The sequence below is a fragment of the Myotis yumanensis genome, unplaced genomic scaffold, assembly GCF_028538775.1.
Source record: "Myotis yumanensis isolate MYYU_CA2020_CCGP unplaced genomic scaffold, mMyoYum1.0.hap1 SCAF_10, whole genome shotgun sequence".
NCBI lineage: Eukaryota > Metazoa > Chordata > Mammalia > Chiroptera > Vespertilionidae > Myotis > Myotis yumanensis.
The window spans coordinates 39,426,183-39,445,236 of record NW_027223761.1 but is presented as its reverse complement, the minus strand read 5'-3'; the positions used below and the strand labels follow the sequence as shown (position 1 = coordinate 39,445,236).

Below are 19,054 nucleotides of genomic sequence, written 5' to 3'. Positions count from 1 at the left end.
GCGCCTCCCTCCATGTTGGCGTGAATCCACGTGCCCTGTCTTTGGGGGTACGTGGGTCTCCTTGGGACGCAGAATAAACTTTCCTTTCCTTTCTTTTCTGATTCACTGGACTCTCTATTTCTTGCGCTGCCTCCTGAGCCACCTAACCTAACACCTTTCTTCGTGGCCTGTGAGATGCTTGCAGCTCTATGGCTGGGTTGTTTTCTACATCAGAATAGTCTCCTTCCCTTACCCAATTATCCTGTCAAATAAAGATTCTTTTTACTTGTCTGGATTTTTTTTTGATAATACAGATTGCCAAATTGTTTCATTGTTTATTTAATAGTTTACTCTTTTACCCAGATTTGGAGTATGTTTTTTGGAACAATGACTATGCCAGATTCATGTAGTGTTCCTAGCATTTCTTAATCTGCTGTTTCTCTGACTATCCCCTGGACTATTTCCATAAATGTTTGTTTCTATTTTAGTCCTGCCTCTGTCTTTGTCTATCCCATTTCTCTTCCTCTTCTTCACTTACCTGTCTCCTTGAGGTCAGCTCCTGTCTTCAGATCACTCCAGAGAGCCCTGCATGGAGAGGAGGTTCCTTCCAGAGCCTGGTAAGCTGCTGACTCTAATCTCCTCCTGAGACTTGGGCTCTGGCTGTGGTGGAGGTACCTGCATTTATACTCCAAGAAGGATGTAAAAAAAGTGGTTTCACTTTCGGTTTTGCTAGTTATTTCCTTAAAAAAAATCAGCTGACTAAAAGGAATTCTGTTTATTTATTTATTTTTATTGTGATTTCTATGTTTTAAAATTACTGTAATTAGAAGACTAATTGTGTGTGTGTGTGTGTGTGTGTATGTGTGTTGTGTGTTTGAACCATTGAGGTTTAGGGTGAACACAAGATTTAAAAAAAAACCCATCACAAACAGAACAGAGGGAGAATTTGGGAGGAGACATGGGCACAATTTGCAGATCAGTGATTTCCTCAGGACAGTGCTTTAACTGCTTTGCTGTTCTAATTCTCATGTAACCTAAGGACAAAGAGAGAAGCATGCTCCCAGTGCTAATGAAATCTGTTGGTTTTTATTTCCAGGAAAGGACTTTTATGCTAGAATTAGTTTCAAGTCTTGAAGCTCTGTTTTCCGGAAATGGTTAGTTTGAAAATGAACAAATCTTCCAATATTTTATTACCTGATTTGGATGATCCAACTCAAAGGTGTGCTAAGCTTTTAAAGGTGTGTTGTGTAAAAATCTAAAGAGCATATTCTGTGTTTATGGTGAGAAAGAGAGAATTTTACTCTTCTGTATCCTTCATATTAGAGTTTTCTAGGAATGTTATTTTTGACAGTTGGTCCTCAAACTTAAACCCATGTAAAGCATTTTGTTTTATCACATTTCTCTGAATATAATACATTATAATAATACGGTCATGACCCCCACAGTGGGAACTTCCTCAGCTCAAGCTCCCCGCCCCTCATTAAACACCTGTATATAAAGGAGCCCACCCTTCCCTGTTGGCACGAATTCACTGGCCCACCTTTGGGGCTCATGAGTCTGCCCAGGGATGCAGATTAAACCTTTCCTTTTCTTTCTTTTCTGTCTGACTCGACTCTCTTTGTTTTCCTGCGCCACTAACTTTACACTACACACATATCTTTTCCTACACTTTTCCTTAGATAGGAGCATTGGTTTTTTCTTTCTTTATTTGAAGTTTTAGTTTTCAGTTACAGTTGACATTAAATACTACTTTATTTTAGTTTCAGGTACACAGCATTGTGGTTAGACAATTACATAATTTAGGAAATGATCATTTTGCTAATTTAGGTACCCACCTGGCATCATAAGTCTTTATTACAATATTATAGATTTTATTCCCTAGAAGCATTGGTGTTTTCTAATAGGCAAGAGTTTAAATGCCAGTCAGGACAGATTTGAATCCAGCATCCAACAGTTACTAGCTACTAGTATATTTACTTAAGTCTTGCGAATGGGAAATGCAACCCAAGGAATGAGAACAGCTGAGTAGTGGAATGATTTTTTTTTGCCAGTAGTACCATCTACCTCACATAATGTTAAAGGGGATATAATTCTTAGTCTGAAATAATGACTCAAATTCAGATTTTTCTTCCAGGAACATAATTGGTTTCAAGTTCAAATTTAACAAAAGAAGAGGCATCAAGGGGAATGTTTACAAGTGCAATATTGAGTTGTTTAATTCAAATCTTTGAGATTGTCTATATGAGAGCCACCATCTTACAGTTCTTTTTTCACTCATATGCTGTGCCTTATACCAGTGTCTATATCTTGTCTACTTCTATGCTATTGTAACAGAGAATATAAAACATACAATTTGTATACATTACTAGAGGCCCGGTGCACGAAATTCATGCAGGGGGTGTGTGCGGGGGGGGGGGGGGGGGGGGAGGGGAGTATCCCTTAGCCCAGCCTGCACCCTCTCCAAACTGGGACCTCTTGGGGGCAGTAGGACATCCCTCTCACAATCCGGGACTGCTGATTCCTAACTACTCACTTGCCTGCCTGCCTCATTGCCCCTAACCACTTCTGCCTGCCAGCCAGATTGTCCCTTAACCACTCCCCTACTGACCTGATTGACGCCTAACTGCTCCCCTGCAGGCCTGATCGCCCCCAACTGCCCTCCCCTGCCAGCCCAATGGCCCCCAACTGCCCTCCCCTGCCAGTGTGATCGCCCACAACTGCCCTTGTGGTGGCCATCTTGTGATGACATGAGGGCGTTGTGCGAGGGCCACCTAGGCTTTTCTTTTTTTTTCTTTTTTTTTTAAATTAAATCTTTATTGTTCAGTTTATTACATTTGTTCCTCTTTTATCCCCTCATAACTCCCCTCCTCTCAGTTCCCGCCCCACCCTCCGCCCTCACTTCACACCCACTGTCCTCATCCATAGGTGCACGATTTTGTCCAGGCTCTTCCCGCATCTCCCACTCCCCTTTCCCCCCCAAGAATAGTCAGTCCATTCCCTTTCTATGTCCCTGGTTCTATTATAATCACCAGTTCATTCTGTACATCATATTATTTATTCACTTGATTCTTAGATTCACTTGTTGATAGATGCATGTTTGTTGTTCATAATTTGTATCTTTACCTTTTTCTTCTTCTTCCTCTTCTTAAAGGATACCTTTCAGCATTTCGTATAATACTGGTTTGGTGGTGATGAACTCCTTTGGCTTTTCCTTATCTGTGAAGCTCTTTATCTGACCTTCAATTCTGAATGATAGCTTTGCTGGATAAAGTAATCTTGGTTGTAGGTTCTTGGTATTCATCACTTTGAATATTTCTTGCCATTCCCTTCTGGCCTGCAAAGTTTCTTTTGAGAAATCAGCTGACAGTCGTATGGGTATTCCCTTGTAGGTAAATGAGTCTCTTTCTCTTGCTGCTTTTAAGATTCTCTCTTTGTCTTTTGCTGTTGGTATTTTAATTATGATGTGTCTTGGTGTGGTCCTCTTTGGATTCCTTTTGTTTGGGGTTCTCTACGCTTCCTGGAACTGTAAGTCTATTTCTTTCACCAGGTGGGGGAAGTTTTCTGTCATTATTTCTTCAAATAGGTTTTCAATATCTTGCTGTCTCTCATCTTCTGGCACCCCTATAATTCTGATATTGGTGCGCTTGAAGCTGTCCCAGAGGCTCCTTATACTATCTTTGTATTTTCGGATTCTTTTTTCATTTTGCTTTTCCGGTTGGGTGTTTTTTGCTTCTTCGCATTTCAAATCTTTGACTTGATTCTTGCGCTCCTCTGGTCTGCTGTTGGGTGTCTGTATAATATTCTTTATTTCAGTCAGTGTATGCTTAATTTCTAGTTGGTTCTTTATCACAACATCGAGGGTCTCATTAGATTTCTTGAGGCTCTCATCAAGTTTATCAGCAGTTTCTAGCAAATTATTGAAAGCCCTCAAAAGTGCGTTTTTTAGCTCTATATCCTCCATTTCTGTCATGTTTTTTTGTCTCCGCATTTTTTATGCTTTCTTGGTGCACCCCCTTGTGGTCTTTGTGCGCAGTCTTGTTGTAGTTAAGTCTCGATTGTTTTCGGCAATACGGGGGTGAATTGACCTCCAGGCTAACTGGCTATGAGAGTCAGCTGTGTCTGCAGTGGGAGCGCTACTGTGCTGAATTTCTAGGGTGGTGCTAATCTAGCCTTTGCCTGAGGTTCTCCGGCAAATGCCTCTGTGCAGGGCTTGGGAGGGGCGGGTCCCCAGGGGATCTACAGGGCAGGCGGAGCGAGCAGTTATGGCTGCTCTCAGTTCCGTCTCCAGGGGCTCTGCAACCGCTGCAGACCTCGGAGAGAAAGCTGCCTTCCTGCTTCTCCCGTTTGAGTCTGGGTCCCTAGAGACTCACCCGGATCTGGAGCTCAGAGTCTGAAACTCCCTCCCGATTGAAGACAACAACCTCGCCCTCCGCCACTGACCCGCTCCACATGCACTCTGCACCTTAGTATTTCACTTCAGCACTGCGCCTCCTCTGAGTCTCGTATGGTTTCCTCTTTCCTCCTAGTTGTAGAACTTCCACTCAGCCAGCCGTCCTGTGGTTCTGGATGATGTCCGTTCAGTCTTTTAGTTGTATTTTTGAAGTGGTTGTTAAAGGCAGCAAGCTCCGGCGTTAACCTATGCCGCCATCTTGGTTCTCCCCACCTGGTCATGACCTAGGCTTTTATTAGTATAGATTGTACTAACCAGAATTAAATATGCTAACTAACAAATTAATAAGTCTGTTGGAACAAAAATATGAAGGAGATATTTTTCTAGCAATCTATATTTTAGCTTCTATTTTAGTACATTGCAGGGACCAAACGCTTCAGTGCTTGTCCAGATAGGAGATAACCGACCAGAGAAATTAGGCTGATGCACATAGATTCAACATGCTGACACCAAGATCTTTATCATAACCAGAAGGAACACTGCCTGCATGCTCCCACTTCCCTCTCCTTATGAAAGCCACCAGCTTGACTAGAGATGTGAAGTTCATTTTTTGGACAGGAATTGGCCATCTTCTCAGGAAGCCAGCACCTGCACAAGCCCTCTCCTTTTACCAACACCTGTTTCATGGGTATTGGCTTTCATCACAGCAGGCAGCCTAACCTGCCTTTGGTAACACTAGGAGTCTACAGATGATAGAGTCTGTGCCTGAACCACCTCAGAGTCTGTCACATTTAAACACATTTTCTGTATATGATAAGATGGCAAATGTTGTTTGAATTACCTATAGTCTCAAAATCAGATTCTCAAAAGAGTTCATTCCATCACTGTGCCTCCACTTACTAAGGACAATGCCAAATATGGAGAAAAGACTTTTGGTTTCATTTCTCATTCTTATCTCAGTTCTGGGAAATGTTTGTTTTTGTGAGGAGTGTTTGCTAAGAATAAATGTCCTTTCCCTAGATAATTTGGCTCAGTGGATAGGGCCTCGGCCTGAGGAATGAAGGGTCTCAGGTTTCATTCTGGTCAAGGGCACATACCCTGGTTGCAGGCTCGATCCTCATAGGGGGCATGCAAGAAGCAACTGATCAATGATTCTCTGTCATTATTAACCTTTCTATCTTTCTCATCCTCTCTGAAATCAATAAAAATATATTTTAAAAAATAATAAATGTCCTTTTCTTTTTAATTTTTATTTATCAATTTTAGATAGAGAGGAAGAAAATAGGGAGGGAAGGAGGGAGGGAGAGAGAGAGAGAGAGAGAGGAAGAGAGAGAGAGAGAGAGAAATTTGATTTGTTGTTCCACTTATTTATGAATTCATTGGCTGATTCTTGAATCCCCAACCTTGTCATATTGGGACGATGCTCTAACTAACTGAGGTAGCTAGCCAGGGCCCTCATGAATTGTCACTGTAAGCTGTTATCCTTAGGCTTTCCTGCCAGTTTCCTGACTTACGTTTCATTCGGAGAATTCTAGCCTTTTTCTGAATAAACTGAGAAAAAATGAACTCACACATCTCCTTAGAGAAGCCAGAGAGAACCAATGACCCACAAGTCCCACCAGAGCTGGGAAGAGGCTAAGAGGCACTTAGGATGTAAGTGTACTTGAGAGTAAGGGATTCCTTACATTTTTCACTCTAGGTGCCTCATGTTCCTCACCTAGTTCAACCCTAATCCCACCTTTGAACATCTGTAGAGTGGGGCAATCCCTCTCTAATCCATTGATTAGAGAGAGAAGGGCAGCTGAGATCACTAAGTCTATCCTGCTTGTTATTTCCCCCAGATCATTCCTTCCAGCTGCCTTTCTAAAATCTGGTGGGAGATACTAGTACTTGCCAAGAAAATGAGAGGGAGAAGAGGAAGAAATTTCAGATAACACAGATGTATTAGTAACATCTGTAATGGTTCTTGGTGCATGAGACAAAGTCAGAGAGTTAAAGAGTCAGGCAAATGAAAGGTGGTACTTTAATCTGCACTCCTGAGCCAGCTACACGGGCCCCAAAGGGCAGGGCCAGTGAAGTTGCGCCAAGAGGCCAGGCAGGCCTGTCACAGGTTCCAGGAAGGAGTCTCTTTCGCCATCTGTCTGGCACACTGACCTGTTAGGAATTCCAGGAAGGGCCCAGTATCTGTGCCACCATCTGCCTTGTGCATGCATGGGCTCGTGGGCTTCCCTCCCACCTAACATCCTGGCCTTTTGGTGATAGGGGATGTCGAAATCGTTGTGACTACTTCTGGGTAGCCAGGGGCAAAGAGGCAGGGGCGGTTTTAAATGCCAGGGTCAGGCAGAGGCAGGTCAGAGGGCAGCAGGGTGTAGGGGTGGAGCAGGAGCTGATTTACAGTCACTGGTAACATCTCTGCCACCTGGGAGCGGATAAACTTGAGGAGGCAGGAGGCTAGGGGAAAAAAGACACCAATAAGAATTAGGGGCTCTATCATGGGTAGGACCCAGGTAGCTAAGGGGCTTTGGAACCAGCCGAAAAGAGAGTTGTCCCGGGAGTGTCTTGCACATAGTTCTTCACTCAGCTTAGTCAGGGTCTGCTCGTTTTGCTCCACTACTCCAGACTCGTTGATATAGTAGCAGCATTCTTCCTGAAGGAATATGCAGGTTCCTCCTCTTTCTGCAGTCAGAAGGTCTGAGGCGCACTGGTTCTGTGGGGCTACCTTGGCTACTGATGCCACCCACCCCTGTATGGAGGCTAAAGGGGAGGTATTAGACTCCAGAGCTAACTGAAGCTTGTCATTGACATCCTGAGCAGAGACCTGGCTATTCCTGAGGGTCCCCCGGTGAGGTTTTGTTTGCTGTAGGTGGTCAGTTGAAACCAGGTGGGCTGTCATAGTCCTACCATAACAGAGTGAGTTGGCTCAACCTTCAAGTAGTGGGAATGCTGGGTCAACTTTTGGGATGGAGGATGTGGTAGTAAACTCATGGGTTGTGCAAATAGCATAATTCCCGGAATAGCATCAACAACTCAGGAACATTGTCCCTGCCAAACTCTCAGCAGTGGTATTCTGGAAATTTTTAGTGATAAGGTGAGCAAGGCAGAGCGCTGCAGAGACCAGCAGGTGGCAGCCACCACACACACTTTCCCACTAAGCTTTGGGGAGAGATGCAGGGCAAGGATTGAGACTAATTTTTTTTTCGCCTGCTAAGAAGTGGGCAGGATTTGGGAAGGATATTAGATTCTAGACAAACTTAAGGGGAGTAAAATATTTCTCTACATCATCTGAATTTTAGTGTAAGCCTTGGGATTCATCTTAAATTTCCCTTCTACAAGTTCATTCAGATTTCTTATTGAATAAGTTTTTCAGAAGGGGAAAGAAAGGATCTGAGAAGTGCATATCAGTTTACCTTTCTTCCTCTCCTCTTGCTTTCCTGTCCTGTTTCTGGTCTGTCTTTGAGTTTGGGAAGTTGAGAGGGTATTTAAACTCCTACCCATAGCCCCTTTGCTCCTATGCAATTTCCCCTTCTCTCTCTTCAGGAGAATATTCTCCTGGCAGGAAGGGTTACAATAAATACCTGCATCCAGCAAATCTTTTCTGAAGATTCATTAAGTACAAGGCCCTGTGATAAATGCGGTATATATAAAACAGAAAGACCTGACTGAACTTGGCTTACACACATGGAGCAGGGGAAAGAGGTAAATGGGCAATTGCACAAATGTTTGTTTTAAATAAGCATTTGATAACAGAAGGGTTGAGGCTAATTTAAAAAATATATATTTCTCTTCATTTCAGAGAGAAAGGGAGAGGAAGAGAGAGATAGAAACATCAATGAGAGAGAATCACTGATAGGCTACCTCCTGCACGTCCCCCACTGGGGATTGAGCCTGCAACCCAGGCATGTTCCCTTGACTAGGATCGAACCTATGACCCTTCAGTCCGTAAGCCAAAGTTCTATCCACTGAGCCAAACCAGCTAGGGCTGAGACTAATTTTTATACCATCTCTTTATAGGCCCAATGTCTGTGAAACTATGCCAGATCTCCAATTGGTTATATTCTCTTTATCTTTCCCAAACATTTTTTTTTTGCATTTCCATCCAATTACCATATTTTATTTTGTCCTGTTTTCATTTTTCTCTACCAATATGTGTATATCAGTGGAACAAGATCAATGTCTAATTCACTTTGTAAAGGTCTGGGTCCTGGCAAAATTCTAGATACATAGAAATATTGAGTGTAAAACTGCCAGTCCTGGCCTATGCAGACGGATGTACAAAGGTGTTAATTGTAATGCTATGTATAATAATGAAAATTTAGAACCTGGTTGCCAACAAGTAGAGACCTGATTAATTACCTACAAAGGGATGATATGCAAGAATTAAATTAAGTATTGAATTCGACCAATATGGTTGATATCAAAAGATGTCCACAGGAGATTTTGAGTGGAAAAGATTATAGGAAATTACATATACTATACAGTACCATACATGCAGAATTGTACATATTTAACTATGTGTTTATATGCATGAAAGATGGTCATTAAATTGATTATAGAAGTTAATTTGATGGGTAGGATTTTGTGTGTTTAATTTCTTTTTGTATGTTTGTCCACATGTTTGAAACATTTTTAATGAATAAATATTATTTTTTAAAAACAACAGAGATTTCTTCAAAATCTGATTGTCTTTCTACTATTCAGAATTCTTCAGGGTCGCATTGCTTAGTGATTTGCAACTGGGACAACCCAAATTTCCTAGGGACACTTGGCAAAGTCTGGATCAATATTTGGTTGTTATCACTGTTGCTACCATCTAATAGGTGAAGTCCAGGGATGCTGCTAAACATCCTTTTTTATGCAGGACAGTTCCCCACAAGAAAGAATTATGTATAAACTAGCTATGCAATGACAAATAACAGTTAGACTATGGGATGTATATATGAAGTTTATTCTTTCTATCTTTATACTAATTCATCCTATTCTCTCCACTTTTGAATATGTTTAAATTTTTTCATAATAAAAGGTTTAGAATATTCTAAAAAAGAAGAAGAAGAAGAAGAAAGAATTATCTATCTTCAAATGTTAATTTAACACTGCAGAAGTTGAGAAATCTACCAGAATGATTCTGATGAAGTTCTTTACCACCATCTGGTGGTAAGAGAAGGGCCTGCAATTTCCCTGTAGCTTTAGAGGAAATTCAGATGATTGAAGTAGGAACTCAGAAATAAGATGGGAGGGGGAAAAAAGAAAAGAAAAGAAGAAAAAAGATAGCTGTAGTTAGAATGGGACCCAGGGGAAGAGCACAGATAATTTGTGGTGGAGAGAGTGTCTGATGCTATGACTCAGGCCAGTATTTGCTCGTGAGGCTACTATTCTGTATTTGTAAACCCTTCACTAAGATTCCCAGTTTCCAGTTTCGTTATGACTCCAGAGGTGCAGAAAACCTAGGTGCTGAGGCAAGAGAGGATTTGGATAAACTTTATAGGTATGACTTGTCAAGTAGAAGTATAGGTGATATGCAATAGCCCCCATAGTTACCACCTTACAACATAGGATGATAAAGCTTCTCTTTGAGGAATAATTCCAGCCCAGAACACATGGACCTGAGGAAGGGTTCCTTATTAACTGCTATCTCCATCTCAGTTCCTCCTGAGGAATCTATTTGTAGGAACTGACCTTCTTTATTTGGCCCTGCCATTCTGACCTCTACCCCAAAGGCCATGTAGAAATCAAATATCTATTCTTGCTCTGCTCATCAGTTTTACCTATCTTTTTCTCACCGTCCAGTTTTCTGTTTCCTAATTTTCGCTTACTAATGAGTTGCCCATCTGACATCTATGTCTCATGCTCTTCTTCACTGCCCTCAACTGGGCCTTGGGCTACTGATTACTTTCCTGCCTGCAGGTCACTTTTGGAAAGCCTGCATTCTCTCACTTTTTGAAAGGGTGCTGATCTTTTCTGAGGGGTGCAGCGATCTTATGTGGTCCTTATTTCCTTTTGCACAGTTTCTTTATTCTCTACAATCCCAGGGTTCAAAGCCATTTAGATGATAGTGTGGACCACAAAAAGGCCACATGCTAACCTGACCAGCACAGGGAAGGCCTGCATGGCCATCTTGCAAACTTAAAGACCTAAAGTAACCACAAAGGATGGTCTGAAGTTAAAACTAACCAGAGCAGTTATGGTGGGTAGTCACGTCCTAGGCTAGTATCTTCCCTGACAAGATCAATCTTTACCTTACCTGAGCCTATTGTCTTTTTGCATCTATGATAACATATCATAGAAATGTCACAGTTACTTGTAACTTCCCTTTTTTTCCAGACCCCTCAGGGACAACCAAATGCCCTGGGTGCCAGGATAGAGACCACAGATTCCTTCATTGTTATTGTTATCATGTTAATTGTTGACTGTTAACTATCCTGTACCCACATAAGTAAAACAAGTATGTATCTATCATCTCATTTTTTATCCAATCCCAGAGATTCCTCCCCCATACATTCTCCTGCCTCTCTAATCTATCACCAATGGATTTCATTTAACCCACTTAGGTCTCCTGCTTTGAATGTAATGTATAAAACAAGGAGAAGACCACCATTCTCTGGAGCATTATACCAATCCATTGAGATTCTACTTCCCTGCAATTGTCCACAGTTTGGCTCAAATAAACTCACAAAATTCTTTACAGGTTTGAATGTTTTTATGCTAACAACAGCAATCTTTACCAAGGCCATATTCTATTAACCACCTTTACAACTCCCTGTGGGTAGTGGACTCTGGGTTGTCCCTCTGTTTCTCTGGTGAAGGTAATTGCAGCCTCCTGTTGTCTAGAGGTTAAGTGCTTGCACATGATCTATTACTTTCAAGCTCCATCTTCCCATAGGTGTTCATGAGAGAGACACAACTGAACTCCTTAGTGACGGTGATGCCCTCTCATTGGCACCTTGCTGATGCCAGTGACTGCTGTGTCCCTTGGGCTTTCTCTTTTGGATCCTCAGGCCTTACATGACTTAATCATTTCACTATGCCCTTCTGCCTCACATGTTTTCTTTTTTATCTTTAAAAAAACTCAGGTATTTCTACTCTGCACTTTGTGGCCTTTTGATTTCTCTAAGCTTCTAAGAGCCTCCTTATAAAGTGAGTTCCTCTAATCCCCTAATGTGTTTGCTTAAGTCTTGAAAATCATATGCTGAGACTGTGTCCCCAAGGCAATGAATTCTTGCATATAAAGTCTTAGGTAATTCTAATGGGGAATGAATACACTATACTTATGTAAAGCTACCCATGTTAATCATAGGAAATGATAAACGCAGCTTGTTACTCTAACTTGATTTTTCTCTCATAACTAGAGCTAACATGTTAAAAGGTCTTTCTTTAGTATATTTCATAATCTAGCAGTTTCAGTTCCTGTGTGAACCTAAGAAGCAACGTGACCTTCAAAGCCCTGGCTAACACCCACGGCCCAGACACAGGTAGTCAATGAAAAACAAAACCACACAGATGGCCAACGCAAGTACTCTGACCACGAGAATCCATATCAGGACCAACAAGGACACTACCTGCAAGTCCACAGCCCCTCCCCCTGATCTCTTTGTTCTGTTTCCCCTCTCCCTCCTTATAGAAACCTCTGCCTGCCCTAGCTGGTTTGGCTCAGTGGAAAGAGCATTGGCCTGTGCACTGAAGGGTCTTGGGTTTGATTCCAGTCAAAGGCACATACCCAGGTTGTGGGATCCATGCCCAGTAAAAGGGGGTTTGGGAGCATGCAGGAGGCAGCCAATCAATGATTTTTTCTCATCATTGATGTTTCTATCTCTTACTCCTTCTCCCTTCCTCTCTGAAATTAATAAAAAAATATTAAAAATTGAAAGAAAAAGAAAAAAATCTCTCCCTTCACTGACCTATTAATATGAGTTTGTGAGGATGGAAATGTCCCCCACCTTCTTGAGAGGCCAGCATTCAAATAACCTTCTTTCTGTTTACCAGCACCTGACTCACTAGTTTGGATTTTATTGCAGCAGGCAGCAGAATGAGGTATTTTTGTTTACATTCTAGCTCCCTTGGCCAAGCAGCCTCAAAATCCAGTCCTAGGGGTAATCCCCTAGTACCTGCCGCTATATACTAACCAGTTTTGTGGCTCTTTGGGGTGTAATCTCTGTTCAGTTTTATCAGATCCAGCAGGTCAGCAGCTCAGTTCTTCTGGGATTGAACCCTAATTATAGGCCTGCCCCCAGGACAGGTATTAAGGCAGCTCCCAAGGGAGACTCTTAAAATCTTGAGAGGAGAGGCTTCTGAATTGTCACCCCAGCCTTGAGAAGTGCCAGCTCTTACTGTGGAGGCCTGGGCTTGCTCTGTAAGCTCTGAGGTTTCAGAGGGGACTGCAGAGCTAAAATCCTTGGGGGATTCACTTGGATGTTCATTCCTTCTTCCAGGTGGAAGCTGATGGAAGCAGACATGAAGGCAAATTGAATTACTAGAGAGCTTGTGAGAATGAAGAGGAAACTCAGGGAAGTGGTAAGGTAGGTTAATCAAAAAGACCCATCAAATTTTCCAACAGAGAAGATCACACAGTATGTTCTAAATGGCATCCCTGAAATTTGTTTTTTACTGATTCTCTAAATCTGTCCCTTTTTAGAAGAATTCTACTTGTGGAATGCCAGTGTCAAGAGTTTCATGGACCCATTCCTCAGTGAAACCACATCATGGTGAAAGTTATTTACAAAGCCAACCATTCAAAGTTCCTGGGAATTGTCCTAACAAAACCAAGAAAGGAACACTTATTAAAGAAAACTCATTAAACTTAGTAAGAACAGTGAAAGAGTCTATGCCATGAGCCATGATTGACCCTTTGTTACAGAAATTACCAGGTGACTGGAAAACACACAATGGTACTGGAAGGTTTAAGGAAAAACCCTTTATTTTCAGATGTGCTAGTACAGTGACTCGGGGGAGACTGTTTCTCTCCAAATCCTGAGTGAGTCCATATGGAGGAAGCCTTCCCTTTATATCAGGCTTCTGGACCTTTCCATGGGCCTTGCAGCCCCACCCCCACCCCGTGGGTTGGGATGGGGGAAGTGAGATTACACTCAGAGGCTTGGCCTGTTTGGCACCATCCCCTCCAGGGATTGTAACAGGTTCTGCCAAGCAGGACAGGTGTCAGGTTACTCGCACAGATTCAGATAGCTAGCCCCACAGGTCTTCTCTCCCCTTCCCCTTCCCTCCACTCTGAGCAGGTGTGGCCAAGAAGATGGGGCTTCCTCTCCCCTCAGCTCCCAGGGTATCTTACTGGGAGGGACAGGCAGCCAGCATTTCTCATCCCTACCAACTTGGAGGTGCAGAGGCTAAATTGCAGGAGAGTGCTGTGGGGAGGTTGGGGCTCCCCTTTCCCTCCATGCCTACTCCTAGGTGTAGAAGTCCTACCACAGGGATGGCATGGTGAAATGGGACCTTCATTGTCCTTGCCTCAGCTCACTTGAAGGGCAGAGGGGTTCCATGCTGGGAAAGACCAACCAGGAAAACTGGAAGCTACTGCCCTCCCCCAATGTCAATAGCACTGACTCAGAGGTTTTTCTCCAGGGGAAAAGGAAGTTTATCCAGAGAGCCCTGGATCTTTACCCAAAATGAACTGATTTATTTGAAGCAGAGTTTGGGGAAGTTCAAGCCTCAGGTGTTCTTGAAAGCAATGGAGATTTTGGTGGTAATCAACTAACAGAAAACTGATAACACCAAGAGAGCAAAACAATGAATTGAAAACAACTAAGATGAGGAAGGCTGTCAATAGAGCAAGTTTTGGGTGAGGGCATATTCAGAATCCAGGGTCCAGCATGTTAAGTTTGAGATACATTTAAGATATCCAAGTGAATGTGCTAAATAGGCAGGTGTTGGACAGTTGGGGAGAGGTAGGGGTGAGATACGTGTTAGTAGTCATCAGTGTGCAGCTGGTATTTAATGCCACAGGATTGGTGACACATTAAGATAAATAGTCCAGATATAGAAGGAAGATAAATATTTAGCTGTTGGAGTATGCTGGTATAGAGAGTTCTAATAAAAGAGGTAGATCCAGTAAAGCAGAGTGCTGCAGGAGGAAAGGAAAGAGTGCAATTGTATTTCACTGGTATTTAATAGCCAATACTCATCACCTACACTGGGGTAACTGACATTCTAGATCAGGGATGGTGAATGTCCAGCTCTTGGGCCATATAAAACCCATGAAATCTTTGGTCTATCCATACCAAGGCATTAGGGATGAGTTAATTAGATGTCTGAACAAATATAGCAGGCTAATTTTTAAGTTTATAATTCTGTATGGCTTGTGAATGATGTTATAAATATCTCAATGGCCCTTGGCAGAAAAATGGTTCCCCATCCCTGTTCTAGATGCTGAGCATATGGTGATGAATAAGACTTGGACCCTCTTCTTCAGGAGTTCACAATTGAGAATGTGTTGGAGGCATAACTATATTTCAATATAATGGCAATGATAATAGCAATAACATGAATAATTACTATAATTTCTTTTTTAATTGTTTTATTGCTTAAAGTATTATAAAGAGTATTATATATGTCTCCTTTTGTTTCTCCCCTTGACCCTCCCCTAGCCTCCCATACCCCCCAGTGTCTTGTGTCCATTGGTTATGCTCATATGCATGCATACAAGTCCTGCGGTTGATCTTTTACCCCCCCTCCCCAACCATCCCCCGCCTTCCCGCTGTAGTTTGACAGTTTTTCTTTTAGTAGCATGACTTTTTCTGGTCTTGCTGCTGCTACTACTACTACTGAGGCAGAAAAGTTCAAATACAAAGGCCTTGTGAACTACAAAGGCCTCATGCGCTGTCTCTCCCATTTTCATCTTGGCTGGAGTGATGCAGATGTGACTTTCACTGGCCACCTGTTTCCCTGCTTTCCCCTCTCCAAGTTCCTGTAATTTAGAGGACCAAGAAAACCCCCAACCATATTGCTATGTGGAGAGGAGAGACAAAGACGAGCTGTGTCAGTAGTCACCCCAAGAGCTTCAGAGGCTGAGGACAACCCTATCCCCCTTCCTTGCCCAAGGGTAATAGAAACCTTCCACCCTGACCCCTTTGGGGCATATCTTTCTCCAAAATTGCCTCCTCTCTCTCACTCCTTGAGCTTTTTCAGACCTTAAAGAATGATTAGAAAGATTAAAGACAACTACAGTTTTGAGGGAAGGGGAAAAATTGGTATGTTCCGTATGTCTTTCCCACAGTGCAAAGGGTGAGTATGCCAAAACTTAAGGGGGTCAAATTTTATTCACACCCTGTTGCAGTCAGCTTCGAGTGCTATAACATAAAACCCGACTAGGTGTCTTAGATCTAGAAATTTGGTCCTCAAAGTTCTGGAGCATCAAGTTTAAGGTTCTGACTGGTTCAGTTCCTGGTGAGGGTTCTCTATCTGGCAGCATTCTTGCTGTTTGTCACCTTCTTTCTTTGGTTCATACATGTGGAGAGAGAGGGATCTCTCTGATGTCCCTTCTAAGGACACTGATGGCATCATGAGGGCCCCGTCCTCATGAACTCATCTTATCCTTAGTATCTCTCAAGGCCCCCCTCTCTAAATCACATTGGGAGTTAGGACTTGAACATATGGCTTTTTGGGGGAATGGGAGGCTCAAACATTTAGTCCATAACACACCCCATCCCCTAGACTTTCTCATATTTATATACTCTCTGAGAGATAGACCTATTCCAAAATTTCTTACTGTGAATTTTCATTTTCCTGTAAGAAACTCACATGTTATTAATGTTGTTTGATCTTGTATTAATGTCCATCACCCTCCTTGTGCCCTTCCTAAAGGCTTTGTGACTTCTTTTTCCCACTGCACTTGGGATCTCTTGCTCAACTTACTCTGGAAATTGCCTAAGTCTACTCATGTGGTGACCCCCAATTCCCTTGTTTCTCTCTTCCCTACTTTCCATGACCCTTGAGAGAGTCCTTTCATGGCTTTGACCATGTGAACCTTACCTCTACTGACCCTGCCAGTCTGACCCCCTCTAATCCTGTGAACTACACCTGGCCCCAAAGTCTCCTACTCTTGATGATCACGTGATTCTCATCCCGACAAAATCCATTTCCTCCTCCTCCGCAGCTACTGAGGGCTTCTCCCTCATTGACCCCAATCCAATGACACTGTAATCTCCATAATCTTGATCCCACATTGATGGCAGCTTTACTCTCTCCACTGCTATCGCAGAAAACCTCATTCCTACATAGTTAGATTCTTTCTATACCAATGTACTTCTTGCCAGTGTTTTTTTTATTCCTTCAGCATAGCCTCTTCATCCCATTTAATAATCATTCTGCTTAAATGCCTGAAGAATTTATCAAAGAACTTTTTTATTTACATCCAACAATTTTAGTTTGAAAATAAGTTAATGTATAGTAATTCTTAGTTAAAGGCACTTAGTTATGGATTCACTAGAGGCACAGAGCATGAAAATATGTGCCTTGCGGGGGGCGGGGGGGGAGGTCCCTCAGCCCGGCCTGCCCCCTCTCACAGTCCGGGATCCCTCAGGGGATGTCCTACTGTTGGCTTAGGCCACCCTCTGCAGAGGCGACCTGACAGGTCAGGGGAAGGTGCCACCCCCATCACCCTGCTGCTGATGCCACTGCCAGCGCTCTGGCTTTGTCTGGAAGGATGTCTGGTAGATGTCCTGCTGGAAGCTAATTCCAGCAGGGCATATTAAAATGCAAAATGTTCATCAAAAGGTTAATAAATCTTGAGGCTTCAGCAGGGCTGAACATCTGCATATATTACTGCCTGCTGCCAGACAGCTAAAGGTAGTTCCCCCAATCTGACAATGCCTACTGTATATCAAACCTTATCTTTGATATTTATATCTGCTTTGCTTTAGGGCAATTTGTGTTAATGAAAAGCTATGGGTCCAGAGATTCAGAGAGCTTGGTTACTAAAGCTAAGCTTCTCTGGATCCCCCTAAAATGCCTCCCAAATTTATATTTCATGTCTAGTCTCTTTATTAATTTACTCGCAGCCCTTCTCCGGATTCCTGAACCCTTCTAGATGCTGAGAAACACCCTGGCAATGTCCAGTCTAATTAGCATAATACACTTCTGTTAATAGATTAACCAAATTAAAAGATAACATTACACAAATGTTAACTGAACTTAGCTGTTTTCAAGGATGCAGTCATAGGAGAGACAGGCACTATGCTATGCAGGGGTTCTGTTTCTGTCACCATTTGACTATGATCATATTAAGAGGTTCTTCCAACTCTTACTGAGACTATTTTCCAGAGAAAAAAAGGGAAACTATAGAACACCTTTGCTCTCTCCACTACTAACACAGAAAACCATATTCCTCCATAGTCATCTTTTTTTTTTCCTTCCTGTTCCAGGATTTCTTTTGGAGACATGAGTAGTTTGACCTCTAACTGAGAGTGTGTTTGAAGCCCTTTGATGGACAAAGGTAGCAGAATCAGCACTTTATTCTCCAAGCACTGAAGACCCAAGTTTTGGACTGCTGTTCCCTGGATTGTTTCTCTTCACTGGCTATGGAGTGGTAGACGGTGTGCCCGTAAATTGAAACCAATGGATGCTCTTATGTCCAACATGAAGAAATTACCTTCTTTGTATCAGCACTCATTTCACTGATCAGCTTTGAAAATCCTACATAAGCCTTTGTTTCAGAAGGTGTAGGTTTTCAGAATGGTGATTTATTTCCCCTTTCACAATCTCGGTTGGTTTTAGAGTGTTTTTCATTTTTATTCTGATCATAAGCCTGTGGTTTGTATAGTGTGAAAAGTCTCAAGGGTGCCTCTTGTTAAGAATTTCCTTACAGTTTGATACAAAAAAAATCTTATCGAAATGTCAGAACCTAAAAACTGTATATTCTTGGATAATTCATTATTAAAGGAATAATTTTTTTAATTTTTATTTTTTTTATTGCTTAAAGTATTACAAAGAGTATTACATATATCTCCTTCTTCCCTCCCCGCCCCCCTTGACATCTCCCCCGCCTCCCAGTGTCTTATGTCCATTGGTTATGCTTATATGCATGCACACAAGTCCTTCAGTTGATCTTTTTAAAGGAATAATTTTTAAAATCATTAATGGTATAATCAAATCTGACCTTGTTCAAGGCCTTGATTACAATGGCCCTTTTAACCTGCTCATAAATCTTGTTCCAAAATCCAGTCAAACTTTCTTACACTTTTACACTAGTACATATCAGGCTTTGAATACTTAAGCTTTTATGAACCATTTTATAAAGCATCCATGGGGAACTGTGAAGATGCTAGAGAAAAAGAGGGCGATGATTCAATGAGAAAAACAGTTATTTGATTTATATTTTCTACATTTGCTTGATAATGTTTTCTGAATTGATGCAGGCTCTTACCTGGACAAGTTTGTGTTATTTTTCCCCAGAACAAAATATGTCTAAATATCGCTATGCTTTAGAATTGTCTTTTTATAATTATTTTTCCATTCAAGGGTTAGAACATTTTTGTCAAAATTTCAGAGATGAGGAAAAAATAGACTAAAAAATAAAGGCGCCATAGCTGGTTTGGCTCAGGGGATAGAGCGTCAGCCTGTGGACTGAAGGGTCCCAGGTTCAGTTTTGGACAAGGGCACATGCCCAGGTTGCAGCTTCAATCCCCAGTAGGGGGCTTGCAGGAGGCAGCCAATCAATGATTCTCATCATTGATGTTTCTCTCT

General features: G+C 42.2%; 1 protein-coding gene and 2 long non-coding RNA genes across 4 annotated transcripts in view; 1 reads left to right on the top strand and 2 right to left on the bottom strand.

Moving 5' to 3' along the window:
• The window catches only part of LOC139017244 (interferon-induced very large GTPase 1-like), a 34,510-nt gene extending 33,896 nt beyond the window's left edge, over positions 1–614 (bottom strand). The window contains exon 1 of the mRNA XM_070425399.1: positions 518–614. The gene's annotated coding sequence lies outside the window, so the exon portion shown is untranslated. The remainder of the gene's footprint in view (positions 1–517) is intronic.
• The window catches only part of LOC139017246 (uncharacterized), a 211,667-nt gene that overhangs the window by 33,896 nt on the left and 158,717 nt on the right, over positions 1–19,054 (bottom strand). The gene's annotated exons all lie outside the window — the stretch shown is intronic.
• On the top strand, positions 457–18,234 carry LOC139017247 (uncharacterized). Of its 2 annotated transcripts, XR_011472841.1 has the most exons (4): positions 457–596; positions 12,793–12,879; positions 12,996–13,227; positions 17,734–18,234. It is a non-coding gene; the product is annotated as an uncharacterized lncRNA (long non-coding RNA). The 2 variants fall into 2 exon arrangements; XR_011472842.1 differs by lacking the exon at positions 12,996–13,227.